This window comes from Brienomyrus brachyistius, unplaced genomic scaffold (genome assembly GCF_023856365.1).
Source record: "Brienomyrus brachyistius isolate T26 unplaced genomic scaffold, BBRACH_0.4 scaffold87, whole genome shotgun sequence".
NCBI classification, from domain to species: Eukaryota; Metazoa; Chordata; class Actinopteri; order Osteoglossiformes; family Mormyridae; genus Brienomyrus; species Brienomyrus brachyistius.
The window spans coordinates 727,450-744,998 of NW_026042362.1; the positions used below are offsets into that span (position 1 = coordinate 727,450).

Consider the following 17,549-nt stretch of genomic DNA (forward strand, 5'->3'; position numbering starts at 1 on the left):
GCTCTGCTAAATAGTTGACTTATTAAAAGTACACAGCAAATGTACCAGTGTTAAATTAACACTGCATGGTGTCTATATGGGTTCACAGCCATATAATATCAAACAGTGTGTCATGAATTTCTGAAGGCATGATATATATGACCATTTGTTGGATACGTCCCTTGTAGTTGCAGTTTGTCAGGACAAAAGACTGTTTGGCTAATATGACATGGTGAACAAGTCCTGTGATTAAACATATCTGCTGCTTAAAACATTGTGTTGTATGCTGAATATTTCTTGCTGGTAGAGTACATGTTGAATTACCGTTCTATTAGAATATTCTTGAATAATTAGTGTATGTACTGAATGAAAAATACAGCAAGCTTTAAAAGCAGCTAAAAATGTTATTGCTAGCCAGCTCCCTCCTGGCGTTGACAGCAGCATTAAGAGCAAATATACACGAACCTGGCTAAAGTGTCTCGGGGATAGTTAGCCGCATCTTAAAAACGTAAGAGCCCCACTGTTCACAGCGTTACATCAGCTAGCAGCTCGCGCCACACCGCACACTCCCTCGCGCTCAGTGCCATTGACGTGTCCGACATATTACCGACCGATAGGTGGTAAAGTAAGAAAATGAAACTTCGTTCACTTTTCGCTCAGAAATCTCACTGCAAAGTGAATGACGACTGGTTCTGTTGAATTAGGACTAGTTTCATTAAGTGTGACACATGGTGCAGCTCAGTTACCGGTGTTAACATGGCATCCTCAGTAAGCATCTCAAATCAGGCACCCGGATGCTATAAGCATAGGCCTCGGGGGTCACCTTGTAGGAAAGCCAACATTTACTGAAAAGCCATCTTTATTAAAAAATAATTAAGGCTTTATTCTTTAAAGTCTTTAACGTGTTTTAATGCGACTGCTAAATGCAGTTTACTAGCTCCTACTGTTATAAATTAAGTAAGGAATAATTGTCGACGGGCCGTTGAATTATTAAAAAATAATGCACACTCGAGGTGGTAATGCGGCCACGACGCGAAGCGGAGTGGCCGTTACACCTCGGGTGTGCATTATTTTTTAGTAATTCAACGGTCCGGAGTCAATTATTCCGCTTATACTACGGTTGCCACACCTCAAGACATCGATCAGATGATATATTTCAAGGGATTCGTCCGGTTTTTTCTACTTAAATCGCTATTGTGAGTAGGATTATTTCTTCCGCATCTCATCCAACGACTCTTTTGCTAGTTCCAAAACGTCATTTTAAAGCTGGCAATGGAGGCTTGAGCCGTTGATAGCAGACTAATGCAGTTAATAATGAAGTTATTAGAAAGAGAGCGAGAGAGACAGAGACACAGAGAAAGAGAAACAGAGAGAGAGAGAGAGAGCTTGTATGAATTAGGCTACCTCTGTGTGTCCCTCAACAGTGTTCTGAAGCACCGTCTCTAAACTGTAAGTCTGCTTTAAGATGCAGCGCTGTTATTACCTCACTAGTGAGAAATGTCATGTGTAGCCTTTAAGTTGCTACACTAGGCTAACTGATAAAATCGTCAAGGCAGCGCTGACAACAAGTTTTTGTTGTGAGTGTGTAACCGTAGTGTGCGTGTGCAAGGACGTGTGATTGCAGTAATGAGACAGAAAAGCTTGTGCATGTATATTTATTCATTTAATTATTTATTTGTTCGTTGCATTTTTCTATTTATCGCAATATTATTACAGTTAACTATGCAAAGTGATATGGAACTGTAATGCGGTCAAGAGAGCTGCCTGGAACTACGTTCGCCGTGCGTTTCCCTGAAAATAATTGCACACCTCAGAACGTTCATCAGCCAATCAGATTCAAGCATTCAACGGTCCCGTAGTATAAATGCTATTAACCAGGTGCACTCATAGTTCTCTGGACCTGACCCTACACTGGGTACATGCGTGGGGACCATTGCTGACATAAGGATCTAATGCCTAGGTGTCGAGTCTCACGGTTATAACCCCCAGTCCCCGTGTGGCTCAGGGTTCATCAGCTGGTAAAAGATTGGTAGATTCCATGAGAGGTACCCCTTTAAATACGCTTTATTCCCACCACCCCACAAAATTAGTACATTTTAAAAACACAACCGTGCTGCATACATATAACAAAACATATGTGCAACTTTTATTTTGAATAATAAAACACCCGGTCATGTTACATTTTTAAAAACTCATTTGATAAATGTACACAAACATTTTTGTACCAGCTTGAAAAATACAACAGACATATACATGATACATTTTAAAACACTTGTGCAAATCTGAAAATAAAAAAAAACTTCATGTTACATTAACAAAATCTCCTTTGATAAAAAGCCTACAAAATTTTTACAACTTTTGTAAAATAAAAGCCATGTTCATATTAGATTTCAAAACTAATTCACAGAATGAATGCATAAAACTTTGTACATTTTAAAAATACGCTTGGGCTGCAAACACATAACAAAATGTTTTTGTAAAAACGCCTCTGGAAAATATAACACCCAAACATCTTACATCTTAAAACATCTGTACATCTTACTTTGAAAAAACTTTCATGTTACATTTTAAAACATCTGTATATCATTGAAAAACTTTCATGTTACATTTTAAAACATTTGTACATCTTTGAAAAACTTTCATGTTACATTTTAAAACATTTGTACATCTTACTTTGAAAAACTTTTATGTTACGTCTTAAAACATCTGTATATCATTGAAAAACTTTCATGTTACATTTTAAAACATCTGTACATCTTACTTTGAAAAACTTTCATGTTACTTCTTAAAACATTTGTGCGACTAAAAATGTATGGTCAAGTTATATTACCAAAAAAAAAACTCATCTGATAAATTTATACAATTTGTGTAACAAATTTGAAAAATAAACAATGTATAACTATGTTCAAGGTAAATTAACAACAACACATTTGATAAATGCATACATTTGGTGTAACATCTGTAAAATGTTACACTACTTGATAATGGTTGTCCGTTCTTCCCCATTGCTAGCATTCCGATCTTTTGCTCACCCCAGACATGGATATTACATTACAAGTTTTTTCAACGTTTGCATCTCCTTACGCCCCTGACTATCCTTGAACAGCGAGTGGAAGAAATCCCCCTTTTCTTCAAACATCCGCATCCAAATCACAAACGGTATTCTCAGCCCAAAACAGTCGCATTTAGGCCGCTGACATATATATATTCAGCATTCTGTCCCCAAGCTCCCCGGTCACATCCCACTTTATAAAGGTCCTCCGATCTTTACCTTCGTCAGGATTTTTAAACTGCATGGCCATATTGTAGATGTTCCCCCGATTGTCATGGTTGGTGGTCACTTTCATCATCGGGACGCTGATAGACTTCAAGTTTTCCCATTCATCTTCAGAGAAACTCAGTAGATGCGGGTCGTCTTTCGCGGGGTCTGCGCCGTCTACGGCGATCTGAAACGTGCAGTTCCTCCTCATCGTAGTCAAAGAGCCAGATCAGTTTATCCCCGTTGGGCATCTCCCAGGTAGCCCTCAGGTATCCTGACGCTCGCATCGTAGGTACCCGTCTACGTACGAATCTTCCTGGGAGCCCCCGGAGGCCGTACACCATCCTCCTCCTCCTGAATCTTTGACCGTGCCGTAGAATCTTTCATTTCGGGCGTGTCGGACATGTCTGTATCTATATTCTCTGTATTACCTCTTACTGTTAGGCCTACTGCTCGAAGCTTGTTATATTACCCACGGCCCTCTGGGGGGGGGGGGGGGGGGCGTGGTACTCCCGACATGCATCTTTTGCGTTAGACAAACTTTTTTTTTTTTTCTTAGGATTCTTTAATGTCGTGTCAAGTTTTAGGTGACCGGGGATTCCTAATTTTTTTTTTGATCGTCACGGTGTTTATTTCGTTTGTAGTTATGCGCAAACACTGCCGGTAAGCTTGACCCAGGGATGATCTATGACGGGGGAAAATAACAGGTGCATGGGAAAAACTAAACAGGGTATGTGTAAAACTACCGGACCCCCCAACTTCAAACAAAAAATAGCTTGTTATATACTGTAAGACAAAATGTCAATTTGATGTGTGACTTTTCTATTCTGTCACTTAGCCGACAGACAGGTGCACAAACGTGGGAGCGCTGCGAAGGTGGGGGTCACGCACTACCCCCACCCACACTCCCCCTCCCCTCCCCTGCACTTTTCACAGACACACATCCGAACCGCTGCAGGAGGGAGGGAGCAAAGCGTTCGTTGGAGGAGGATAACGTCGGACACACCTCCTCTCATTCTACGCTCTCTCACTTTCACAGGGTTTCTTTCATACTCATACAACACTCGCTCCAACACAGAATGTCCGAGTCTTTTGCAGACACAACCAGCCTACAGAGGGTCAGCCTACAGAGACCCAGCCTACAGAGACCCAGCCTACAGAGACCCAGCCTACAGAGAGTCAGCCTACAGAGAGTCAGCCTACAGAGAGTCAGCCTACAGAGAGTCAGCCTACAGAGAGTCAGCCTACAGAGATCCAGCCTACAGAGGGTCAGCCTACAGAGAGTCAGCCTACAGAGAGTCAGCCTACAGAGAGTCAGCCTACAGAGATCCAGCCTACAGAGGGTCAGCCTACAGAGAGTCAGCCTACAGAGAGTCAGCCTACAGAGAGTCAGCCTACAGAGAGTCAGCCTACAGAGATCCAGCCTACAGAGGGTCAGCCTACAGAGACCCAGCCTACAGAGATCCAGCCTACAGAGATCCAGCCTACAGAGAGTCAGCCTACAGAGAGTCAGCCTACAGAGAGTCAGCCTACAGAGGGTCAGCCTACAGAGATCCAGCCTACAGAGATCCAGCCTACAGAGAGTCAGCCTACAGAGAGTCAGCCTACAGAGAGTCAGCCTACAGAGAGTCAGCCTACAGAGAGTCAGCCTACAGAGATCCAGCCTACAGAGGGTCAGCCTTCAGACTTGTATACTCAGATATTTTCCACTCGTGTTTGTCAGAGTCCTCAGACGCCGAGCTCCTGGCCTGCGCAGTGGAGCATGAGACGTCAGGTGAGTCTAAATGTATTTTTGAATAAATGAGATTATTGTGAATTGCGCACAAATCTGTCAAATGGTACAAAAACTATGAACTCTATATTTACTGTCATTGTCATTGTTGTTATTATTTATCTCTGTTAGCCCTAAATGCTGAAGTGGGTTAAGGTAAGCAGCAAAGCTGAACATTAGCCTTATTGTACTTGGTGCTGGTAGCCTAGGCTGCATTGGTCTGCATGTTCTGTCTGCCTGTCTGCCGTAGTAGGTGAATTACATAGAGAATTTTGTTCTCACCCAGCTTTTCTTTACGTGCCTGTGGCCCTGTGCTTAAGCTTGCCTTTCAATTAATTAATTCATTCATTCATTCATTCATTCATTGACTTGCTCATCTTGTCAATCAATCTCTATTTACTTTTTAATCATTTAGTGCAATCAAATAACAGTACGGCTTCTGCTAGTCGCTTTGTAACACTGCTCGCAATAAACTAAAAGAAATGCTGTATGTCATGTTTCCAACAACACTGGCATGTAGCTGCCAGTCTGTCCGCGCCCCCCACCCCCCACCCCCAAAGCGGTCGCTTCACGCTCCTCTCCCCGGAAAGCCCCCGCGAAGGGAGAGGTTTCCCGTGCTGCTTCTGAGGTGAGATGTTCCCATGACTGCATTCTTCTTTATTTATTTCATGCTAAAAATGCGGAATAGAACGAGGTAATATTGACATTATTATTACTGTTGTCCTCGTCTTTGTAGGACGTCCCCCTTCCAGAAGCCTGGAAGGCCCAGCTTCCAAAGGAGCAGCACGAGTGGCTCAGCCGCGCCCTGTTTAGGAGGAATAAGGACGGAAGGCCCGTCCTTATCGACTCCTTGCAGTTGTGGTGGCACCCGCCCGCACCACGCCCTGTGTTCCACCAGCCGCCAGCTTCACCCGCCCCCTTCTTCACCCGCCCCTTCTTCCTGTGGATGCCCTACCGCATTTGGTCGTTCAGGCTCCTGTGCGGGCAGCCCAACTTCCACCGGGCCGGGCAGCGTCTGACGTCCTGCGGACTGTACAAGACGGTCAGGAGGGTGCTGGACATAGACGGCTGGTACTTCATGGCCACGGAGTACCTGGAATGCCGTCTGTGTAAGAAGAAGGTGGCGGGCTGGTCACAGGACGTCTTGGAGCAGCTGGACCCTGCGCACCGCGCAGAGTTTCCGGCCATCCTGACGTATAGGTAAGCATTTCTCTCTTGACGATGCGTCGGGACGCAAACATCTCGGAGCCCCGGTGTCTGCTACGATCTCTCTGATCTGGCAGCTTGGCCGCTTTGATCTGCTGTCACCACTCGCTTGGAGATTTCGAAATAAATTCTTCTGTGAGAGGGCGGAAGGGATGTCCTTTGAGGACTGGAAGGCACGGCAGGAGGAGCCGCGCTAAATCACATTTACATTTTTACTTGTTTTATATGTATAAAGTGTGTATATGTAAGTATGTATGTATGTATAATAAATATGTTTTATATATATTTATATATGTATATTATATGTTATTTGTTTGAATATTTTTGTATGTTTTTATAAATAAATGTTTTTTTTTTCTGAAGCAAAGTGTGCAGGAGACTCCTCCCCCCCCCCCCCCCCCCCCCCCCCCCGTATTCATACCATACAGGTATAGATATATATACACACACACAGAGGAATTCTTTGTTTTCCCAGGTGAGGTGTATATGTGACTTTTGAATATCTAATAATAAATATCATTTTCAGAGCTGGATCACCTTTGACTTTAGTAATTATTTAGTAATTATACATTAGTAATTATTAATATAAACTTGCAATAATAAATAGTGATGATAAACTTGCAAAATAAATAAAATAAAATACAATAAATTTATTTTCTTGAAAATTTTCACAAGATTGCTCGTAAGTCTTGCCAAGGTAAGGGGTAAGACAATTTAGGGGTATCTTTTGGAAGTTCTCGGAAGCGCGGCCGAGGCCGGATTCGAACACGCGACCTCCCGCTCCGCAGCCCCGTCTCGTAGCCCTAGACGGCCGTCTTAAAGCGGCGACGGCGCCCGGGTACGCCTGTGGGGCCCGCCACCCCCGGCACCCGGGCGGGGCGGTAGAACCCGCCGGGATGGGGCCTCCGGGGGAAAGTAGGGGTGCCCCTCGGGTGGGGGGGCCGGACCCTCTGACGCCCGGGGGCCCGCAGAGAACATCGCGCGCCACCTTAACCTCAAGTGGATGCCCGATGTTATCGGCTGTTTCTTCTTGTTTCATTCAGTCCTGTGTATTTAAGTCCACGTCAGAGTACGTATGCCTAGTTCCGTCATTGACGTCGTGCTACGCTTCGTCAGTTTGCTCTACTGAAGGGGGGCTAGGTTGCGTGCTAAACTTTGTCACACTGAGAAAGGGGAACAAACTGGAACGCAGGCAGGAAGAGAAGGGGGGCTCCAGCCCTCCTCGTAGGGTAAGTAAATTCCGGAAAGCAGAAGGTACATTGACAGGGTCGTGGTGACATTAAGCTTACGCTTGACCTGCGGGGACATAACAAGGGAGGGGGTCGCTGACGCTGCTAAATTGCAACATAACAAGACAAGGTAAAAGGGAACGGGTGTGGGGACTAATGCCAGCAATGTCAAAACAATAGTTGTATGTTACGCCAACTGGAAAGATACCAACAAGAACAGTAGACGCCCTAAACGGGGTATAAAAGTTAGACACAGACAACAGGGAGCTGAGCTTCCCTTGGTGTGTACTTTTGTGCATCTGAGAGTGGCTCCCGGATCGATCTGTACAACAAATAAAGAGAGCTGACTTACAACCATCCTTTGCCTCACGAATGCATCTTTTCCTCATCAACGGACTCGGTGGAGTCTAACTCCAACACTACCTAATAAGCCGAAGCTCCTGATTCTCCGCTCCCTGCTCGCCCGACGGCGATCGTGACATGTATTCTAACAGTCACAAAAACCCGCAAAAAACATCTTTACAAGAAAACTGAAAATTATGACATACATTTGTTTGTATCATGTTAAGCATATCAGAGTAGAATTTTTCAGAAAAAGGGCAAGACCAAAATAAACGAACATTAGTTTTGCAGTCACATTCACAGAAAGAACAGCTGGTGTCAATCTCTCTGATCCTTTTAGATTGAAAATATTTGGATGGATAAACTTTATGTGTCAATTTAAAGGTGACTTCTTCTACTTTATTTGTTGATAAAAACTTAGAAGGTAAAGTCCACACCTTTTTCCAAGGTATATTAACAGGTGTTGTGCCGAATTCTGCACCCCTGCCGTGAAATGTACCCTCTGTCGGGAGCGCGCACCGCTCTTTTCTTCTATTAGAAGTGGGAAAATGCGCAGTTCCGTCATTCTAAATATGCAACAGAAATATTAAATTACGTTTGCACATTTAGAAGACCACTGTCCTACTTCACGAAGGCTGCATTTAACCCATATAAAACTGATAAACTGTAACGTAAACGATGAGCCCCAAACAAGAACGTAGGTGATTTATTTGTCTCGTCATCAGTTTACTAGTTTGACAATAAGGAAGTCCTTCGCTTTAAGAATCAAAGCAAATTACACAATATTATTCCCAATACATATCTAGTAATTATCTTTTTCCACAATGAAGAGAGTGTTCTGGTACAGTGATCCGAAATACCTAAACAAAAAAGATATTTATCTTTATGAGGGCTAATCTGGGAGGAACTTCATTTCCAATCTCCCCTTTGATTCTATCATGAAATGCTGCTAGCAAGCGACATATTTAAAGAAATAGATATTATAAGTTCATGAATGCCATATCACGTGCAGCGCGCGTGGGGGGGGAGGGGGGGGGCGCATTTTACGGCAGTTTACTTGTTTTGTATTTAAGAAACTGTCTCAGTACCTGTGTTATTAGTACCTTACAAAGTTCGCTCTGTTTATTGATCTTGTTCTATTGTGCAGGTTTATGAAAAACATATTAGGAGGAGGTGAACTGACAGGAACATGCAGGGGTGGAAGGGGGTGTGCCCTTTAGCATAAGGGTATGCACCCTTTTCAAATCTATCTGCTAAGATAACTTTAGGGGACCTGCCGGGAATTGCACCCCCTTTGAATTCTGGGTCTGAATGTCCTACATAAATTAAATTTGCTCAGGTAGTACTATTTGTTACTGTTAGTAGTATTCTTTTCTTTTTTTCTCGGAACTATTTTTAAAAGCTGTATGATTTATTTTTCATGTTTTGACTGTAAATCAATTAGAATCAATAAAAGTGATGACACTGAAAATTGTTGTCTACAAGGCTGTGCCCTTTATTTTTGCACTCATCAGCAGGACTCCGTGTCTAAATCTAAATAGATGAGACCTATAACTGCAACACAATGCATAATAATCATGTTCCAAATCTGGCTATTGGCTGTGTAAGTTCCCAGTTTCCCTGTGATGTGCTAAAGATTATTAACTGGATATGTGGGTTAGTACTGTTCGGCATTACTTCATTATTCATATATATGTTTTTGTCTAAAATATAGCTTCAGAATTACATTACTCATCAACTATTTAATACTGACATTTTGAATATTTAAAAAGATTTCAGTTTTTTTATGTTACACGTACACCTTTAAGGCGCTCTTTGACATCAGCCAATTAGGCAAGGTCCTCGACTCAGAGACTCTGTGCTAGAGAACCGGTTAGTTACATTTCAACTACATAAAATCGCATAATCTAGCCATGGATACTGAAATTTATCAGTAGATTTTTATTTATAAAACTAAAGGACAATACCCACCAGGTTTTTCTAAAGCCCAAAAAGGTGATCTTCGACGCAAAGCATCTAAATATTGTGTAGAAGGCAAGTATGAAGTTGCGCGCACTAAATTGGCATTTAGTCAGAATTTCATTATGTACAACCATAAATAATTTTTAATTGAGGCATATGTGGATTATGACCTTAGAGCTGAGTGATTTTTAGGGGTCCAAGCGATTTATATGGTAGGCCTATTTGGCAGCAACATTAATGTCCAAAAAGATTTAGGATTGCGTGCTGATTTTTATCGATTCGTATTTAAAATGTTATTCTTAGAATATTTGGTACCACTTTACAATAAGGCTCCCCTTCACCACTTATAATTGGTAGGAATGCATTGAAAATGTCACGATCGGGGCTAGCAGAACGGCGATCGTGCGGGCAGGCAAGCAACAAACAGGCTGGAAGCTGAAAATCAGGGCAAACGAGGGGTTTATTTGGAGACGAAGCACGAACATCGACTAACATCCGGAAGGCCGGAGCCGGAGGGGACCTCGGAACGGCCGAGGAGGCAGGGCGAGGGACAGACAGAGGGGACGAGAAGGGAGTCGGAGGGGACCCTGGTGAGGGCAAGGAGAGGGGGGGAGCTGCAGCAGGTGGCGACGTCCTCCGACGAGCCGGAGCGGGAGGACCCGCAGGCGACCGCCGAGGAGTCGGCGGAGGGAGCGAGGCAGGGCGACGAGGGTGTGAAGGGGGACCCACAGGCGATTGCCGACCCGGGGGACCAGGACCTGCAGGCGCCGACCTAGCTGCAGCGCTGGCGAGGGAGGACGAGCCAGGAGTAGGGCGGGAGGGACCCCAGTCCTTCGTCTGTGTCCCGTAATGGGGTGTCCCCGGTCGGGGTCGAGTTCGCCGAGGTGCGGGCCAAAGAGTCATTAGAAGGGTCCCTGAGGGGTCCCATTCGAGCTCCTCCACCTCTGAGGAGGGAGGAGCGACGGTGGGGTCCTCCGGGACCTCCTCGGGGACTGGGGCAGAAGGGACTGGAGAGGGGTCAGGGACAGGAGTCACCGGGGTAGAAGGGACTAGAGTGGGGCCAGGAACAAGGGCCCCAGGGGCCACAGTTACAGGAGGTGGAAGGAGCGCCTCGGGCGTGGGAGCTGCAGGCAGAGGGGACACCTGCCCGGGAGCTGCAGGCTGCTACAGAGGGGGCGCCTGTCCGGGAGCTGCAGGCTGCTACAGAGGGGAGTCTGCGCAGGCGGCGGCTGCGCAGGCGGCGGGAGCGGGGTCCGAAGGCAGAGGCGGCTGCACGGGAGCGGGGTCCGTAGGCAGAGGCGGCTGCACGGGAGCGGGGTCCGAAGGCAGAGGCGGCTGCACGGGAGCGGGGTCCGAAGGCAGAGGCGGCTGCACGGGAGCGGGGTCCGAAGGCAGAGGCGGTGGCTCCGGAGCAGGGTCCGCGGGTAGGGGCGGCTGCGCCGGCGCTGGAGTTGTGAGCAGAGGCAGTAGCTCGGAAGTAGGCGCCGCAGCCTTCCGGAGCTGGATCAGCCTCCTTACACCCTCTGCCAAGCGCTCGAGGTCCCCTTGATCAGAGGAGGGGGTGAAGGCATCAAAGTCCCTCCTGAGCTGTCCGGTGAGCTTGTCTAGCTCTGGGCTACCCGGGGTGGCCGAATCTGCAATCACCCTCCAGTAGAGCCCTTGGAGGGTGAAGAATTGATTGGCCAGGGCAGCCTTTGCGTCTGGCGGAGGCGTGGGGAGCGCCTCAGGGGCGGCTGCCGCTCTAATGCCTCCCCCGTTGGCCAGTGGCTCAGGCCGGAATAAATACCGCTCGGGGGGCGGTAGATGTCCCGGGGGGAATGGCTCCGGGTCCGGGAACATGAAGGGCTCTTCCTCTTCGTCGTCACTTGCGAACCCCAGCCGGGCCAATGAGCAGGCTCCCAGACGTATCGGTCCTGGGTCTGGGAGCGAGACAGGTTCCTCCTCGGTCGGGAGCCATAGCCTGGAGAGCAAGCGAGCTCCCAGGTAGATCTCCGGCTCCTCCGGGATCCTCCCTCTCCTCTGTCTCCTCTTTTTTTTGGGGTCTGTCATTCTGTCACGATCGGGGCTAGCAGAACGGCGATCGTGTGGGCAGGCAAGCAAGAAACAGGCTGGAAGACGAAAATCAGGGCAAACGAGGGGTTTATTCGGAGACGAAGCACGAACATCGACTAACATCAATGACAGACAAGGGAAACAGGTAAGACCAGGACTTAAAATAGGACAGGACTAATCAAAGTAATCGGACACAGCAGGAGACGATCAGGGAATCACACATGGCTAATCAGGGGGCGTGGCACAGACGAGAAGCGGACGAGCCGGGCATGACAGAAAACTGTGGTATAACTTGTTTATAATTGTCTATTAATGATTTACGAAGTGGTACAACCTAATTTATAACCTGCTTATAAACAATCCATAACCCCTTTATAAAGGTAGCCTTATTGTAAAGTGGCACCGAATACTTTGTTATACTTGGGAAATTCTCTTTTCACCTCCCCCATTTTGCGCTCTGAGAGCAAAAGACGGCTTTCTGCTGTAGTACCTCAGGGATGTAAAGGCCTTGTTTAAGGACCCACAAACATGCCGAGAGTAGATTTGAACCAGTGACTTTCTGATCATGAGCACTGAGGTTTAACTTGCTGAGCCAAACACTGCCTCCGGACGTTTTGTGTGCGAAGTACCTTTCTACATCTTTTTTTTTCATTATTATATGCGCAACCATCATAATGTGCGCTCCAGACTTTGTCACATGCGCATTCGCCCGTAACTGGTGCGCACAACTCGCGTGACTAAAATACATCTCCCTATAACTACTTTAAAGTAAAACCTGTTAATCAATTAAGACTACAAGGTGTGAACGTGAAAAAAAGAAATGTGACCACCTCGTTTTCATTCTTGATTACTATATTTCAGTGTAGCAATCCTATGTGCAGTATTTGTTAAAATACAACCAAAAATACCTGATTAAACGTAACTGTTTCACAATCAAATGAACCAAACCTGGAGGAGAACATGCCAGGACATCAAAATCTGATAAAGAGTTGGGATTATTCAGCAACATATTGATTGACCCACAGGCAGCCAAATGCGCCCATCCCCCACCCCTGAATGACTGTTTCTGTGAAACAGTATCCACCCCCCTGAATGACTGTTTCTGTGAAACAGTATCCACCCCCCTGAATGTCTTCTAAGCAGCACTATGCATAGGGCAGGTCATTAAGCACACACTACCTTGACTGACATATTGTACACCTTGCACTCAGACACTCGTACTGTAATAGGATGTCTGTCTCTTTTTGTGTTGTTCTTATTTCTCTTATTTATTACTCTACTGTAACTTATGCTGCTAAACAGGGAGCCACTGGACTGTTTTTTCACTGTTTCTGTAATAGAGACAATAAAGATCTTATCTTAACTATATTTCTCCTAAGGAAGAATTTATTATATTATACAATAATGAATATACTTTTGTTTAGTGTGAATTATTGTAGATATGATATAATATTATTGTATGTATGTGTACCATGTAAGTGACATGCATGTAAAGGAATAGATGGCTGCTGTAAAATTACTCCCTTATTATTTATGTATTATGAACATGCATTTTGAAGTGTATAGGTGTGTATGTGTACGTATGCGTGTGTCTTTCTGTGTGTCTGTTTTCATATGTATATAAACAATTGAGGACCTTGTGCCTCAGTTATGTTTCTAAAAGGCACAATAAAGACTGACAGCTGCAGAACTGCACAGGCAGCTACTGATTCTTGATTAGCACAGAGGAAGAAAAACCTTGACAATATTCGTCCCCTACACTTCGCAACAGGAAACAGTGCCCTTGTTACTATCTCCGGGTATGTCTTTGTTGCTGTATTGGTGTGAAGTGTTTATTTTTAATAAAAATTATTTCATTTGATATTTTTAGGTGGATCGCTATACTATATAAAAGGACAAGCAAGGCCAGTCAAAATAAAGGTGGTCTGTGGTGCTGAAGGAGCGAATACAATATTCATCGATTTCCATGCAAGTTCCACCGGAGCTCACACTGGCCAAAAAAAACAAGAGATGCAATTTCTAAGAGACTCTTCTGGCCTGGAATGTCAGCTGACATTGATAAATGGGTGAGTAAATTTCACAAGCTATGTTCTCTTGCAGGTTTCTCAAATGTGACACTGTTCTTTTTCTATTAATATAGGTAGATAATAGGTTCATATTTATTCATTCTCTGGTCATCACAAATTAAGATCCCATAAGGTATCTTAATAAGATACAACTGAATTAAAATGGTTTTAAAAGCATTTTTTCATGTGAGTAATGTAGCAAATTGTAATCAGTCTGTTTCAGTTTTAAGAAATGCAGATTTTTGCAGATATGTGTTTTTTCTCTTTGACAGTGATGGTTTAAATCTTTTTCTTCTATTTTTTGTCAATTCATTCAATCTTTAATGCAGAACAATATATTTGATGAGTGCCAATTGATTGTGGCAGTTGATTTCAACTATTTGATGTCTATGTCTTTATAGGTGTCAGAGTGTGTGACATGCCAGGCCAGTCAGAATGTAATAAAACAAGTGCAATATACACCCATAAAGGTAAGTATAGTTTGTTCTTTTAACTTATAGTTCTCAAACTAGAATAGATGCACCACCACAACAGTCAAAGTTGCTCATTAATGAAATATACTGTATGTATACTATGATATATTCCATTCATTTGGATAAGCCAAATGTTTACCTTTTTAGTTTAGTTTAGCTTTTCTGAATGTTCTGAATGCAACACTAGATGTGTCAGAGAAATATGAACTCTAATCTGAGAGCCTCACGTCATCAAATATGACATTAAATTTCCATCTGATTTTACTGGCACCCAGTGAGCAAATGCACAGGCATTTACATTTGCATAATTCAGCAGATTCATTTCTAAATTGACTCCCTGTAGCACAAGGATCAACATGATGGTAAAGTTAGGATACAGCCAGTGTTTAACTACTGACATTTGTGAACATAACCAAGCATTCCACCACCACAGACAATAATCGCATTCCGTTATTTGTTATATAATTTTACTCTTCTTTTTAAGGTCACGGAACCATTTGAGCTGGTTGGGATGGACCTGATAGGGCAATTGGTGACAACAAAACAGGACCATAAATATATATGTGTCCTTGTGGATTATTTTACCAAGTGGTCACAAGCCTACCTGCTAAAATGCAAATGTGCAGAGGAAGTCACCACATGCATTTTGAAATTCGTTTATCGTTTAGTTTGGGGCTCCGAAAAGAATTCTGACTGACCAAGGAAGGGAATTCGTCAATGCGGTAAATTGGATTGATCAAATAAGTGACTTTAATGGACAGAGAATATGATACTTAAATTGCAAACATATTCCTTATTATACTGTCTGTACACTTTTTTAGCTTTATTACATGTTAATCTTTATTAACAGATCAACAAGTGAGTCTGCACAAAACTTTCAAGTGAACGAAGTTTATGCTCTCCTTATCATCCGCAAACCAATGGCTTGGTGAAGCGGATGAATGGGACTATCCAAAGGTTGGGAAAATGCATCTTACTAGTTTTTACCTTCGTGACTTCAAGTGTTGTTTATGAGTAACATGAATTGTCATTATTAAGGTATTCCAAAATATTTTCAGGAAGCATTGGTTTCAAACATTAGCTGATATTTTTTGCTTTTGATTTAACAAATACTCTTTCTGGTTTTGCCAAATACTTTTTCAGAACTCTAAGCAAATTAGTGGGTGAGAGACCAGATACGTGGGACGTATATCTGGATGCAATTATGTTTGGATTGTGCACAAAAAAACAAACCACAACTAAATTTTCACCGTACTTCCTCATGTTTGGAGGCCCGCTACCCTTCTGAGGTGCCAGAACAATACCAGGTTAGGCTGTAAATGTTAATACATTTTCAATTAATTATAATTAATTATTTGTCACATAGCTCAGTTGTTTTATTTTTCTATTGTTCCTGAATAGGTCTAGTGTATCACAGTCAAAATGATGCAATTGAAAGATCCCATATATATATATATATATATATATATATATATATATATATATATATATATATATATATATATATATATATATATATCTTGAAAGTATTTTCATAACATACACTTTTTTTTTTCTCGACTGCCTATTTATGGTGGGCATATTATAAATATATTTTTTTTTTTCTGCAAAATACCTGCACTCTGAATACTAGTTCATATAATTCTGTGAAAAAGTTAGACTTCATTTGGTTCCCATACAAATACTGCATTACTGCCATAAGTAATATAATTAGTTTTTATGTCAGGGGTGGTCAACTCCTGAAAAGCCTGGAGGCCAGATTCCTACTTACATTGGAGGCTTCTTTGCTCAGACACACCTGATTCGACTCACCAGTTACTTACCTCATTTATTAGACGTATCAGAGCTGGGAAATCAGCAAAATGGGCTGCACTCAAGGACCAGAGTTCTCCACCCCTGACTCATATAAGAAGTATTTTTACTAATTATGCAGCATAAGAGGGCAGAGGGAACATTTCCGCACTAACCAGCATTGGTAGTGATACATTTGGAACTATTTTTTTGTTCTTTATCTGTCTCCTTATTCTCTCTACTTGAAGGTGATGCCTAAACAACTTAAACAGAAAATGAAGTTAGAAGCATAAAAATTATATTTTACATTACTAATAATAAACCGACAGGTTAAAAATGAGCACAATTTGGACATTATATCTAATATTTCAAATGTCATTTCTAATATGACCATGAACCTGAAAATAATTGACCTTTCATAAATGACATATATGCTGTAATTCTCATCACTAATAAAGTTATTTAAATATCACTTCTCAAAAATGAAAACTCCAAATAATGTAAATAGACAACAAAAAATTTGATGTAGATTGACTGAATTGTTATGGTTTTCATATGTACCGGTAAATATTTGCTTTAAATGTATAGAATTGCTTTATAGAGATGGGGTGTATCGAACACAAAGTTTAATATTGTGACTTTAATATTTCACAGGTCATCAATGGTTATTTAACAGTTTTGGTGAGAAAGTACAACAGCAGAAATGCAGGCTGTGCCACTTTGATTGACAGCTATACAATGAGTAACATCTGGATGGGTAAAGGATCACGGCTAAAGGTTTGTAGTTGGATTGCTGTGTACAATTTATTGTATTGTAGGTACATTTTTACTATTCAAATTTTCTAATGTTAAGTACTTTGTTTATACGTTTTTCAGATCAGTCCCATGGATTTTAATATAATTGTACGTATCGTAAATGACAATCAACACTGGATGTTAACAGTGAGTTGCTCATGACCCATCAAAGGTTTTAGATACTGTTTAAACCTCAGATAAACGTCATTCAACTGTTAAACTCTCTTCTAAAACGTTGGAAAATGGAGATGAGATGTTTATAGCAGTAGGAATATGTGCTTCTGAAATTCTGTAGAGGATGGTACATTCTGTAGAGGACGGTGCATTCTGTAAAGGATGGTACATTCTGTAGAGGATGGTGCATTCTGTAGAGGACGGTGCATTCTGTAGAGGACGGTGCATTCTGTAGAGGACGGTGCATTCTGTAGAGGACGGTGCATTCTGTAGAGGACGGTGCATTCTGTAGAGGATGGTGCATTCTGTAGCCTTTGCTTTCTCTCCCTTCACCTGGGCATTATACGTTTTACCAAAACTCTTTCAAATGCTCAAGGATTGCTTGATACCATCAGAATCTTCCTGATGTGATTGCCTTCAAAATTCACTGTTCACTGAGTCACTGTTACA

The 17,549-nt window shown here is 42.9% G+C and overlaps 1 long non-coding RNA gene across 1 annotated transcript; it reads left to right on the forward strand.

Moving 5' to 3' along the window:
- The first annotated feature begins 15,240 nt into the window (after positions 1-15,240).
- Positions 15,241-16,903, forward strand: LOC125727147 (uncharacterized). Its single transcript, XR_007388570.1, has 3 exons — positions 15,241-15,296; positions 15,483-15,646; positions 16,785-16,903. It is a non-coding gene; the product is annotated as an uncharacterized LOC125727147 (long non-coding RNA).
- Positions 16,904-17,549: the final 646 nt, after the last annotated feature.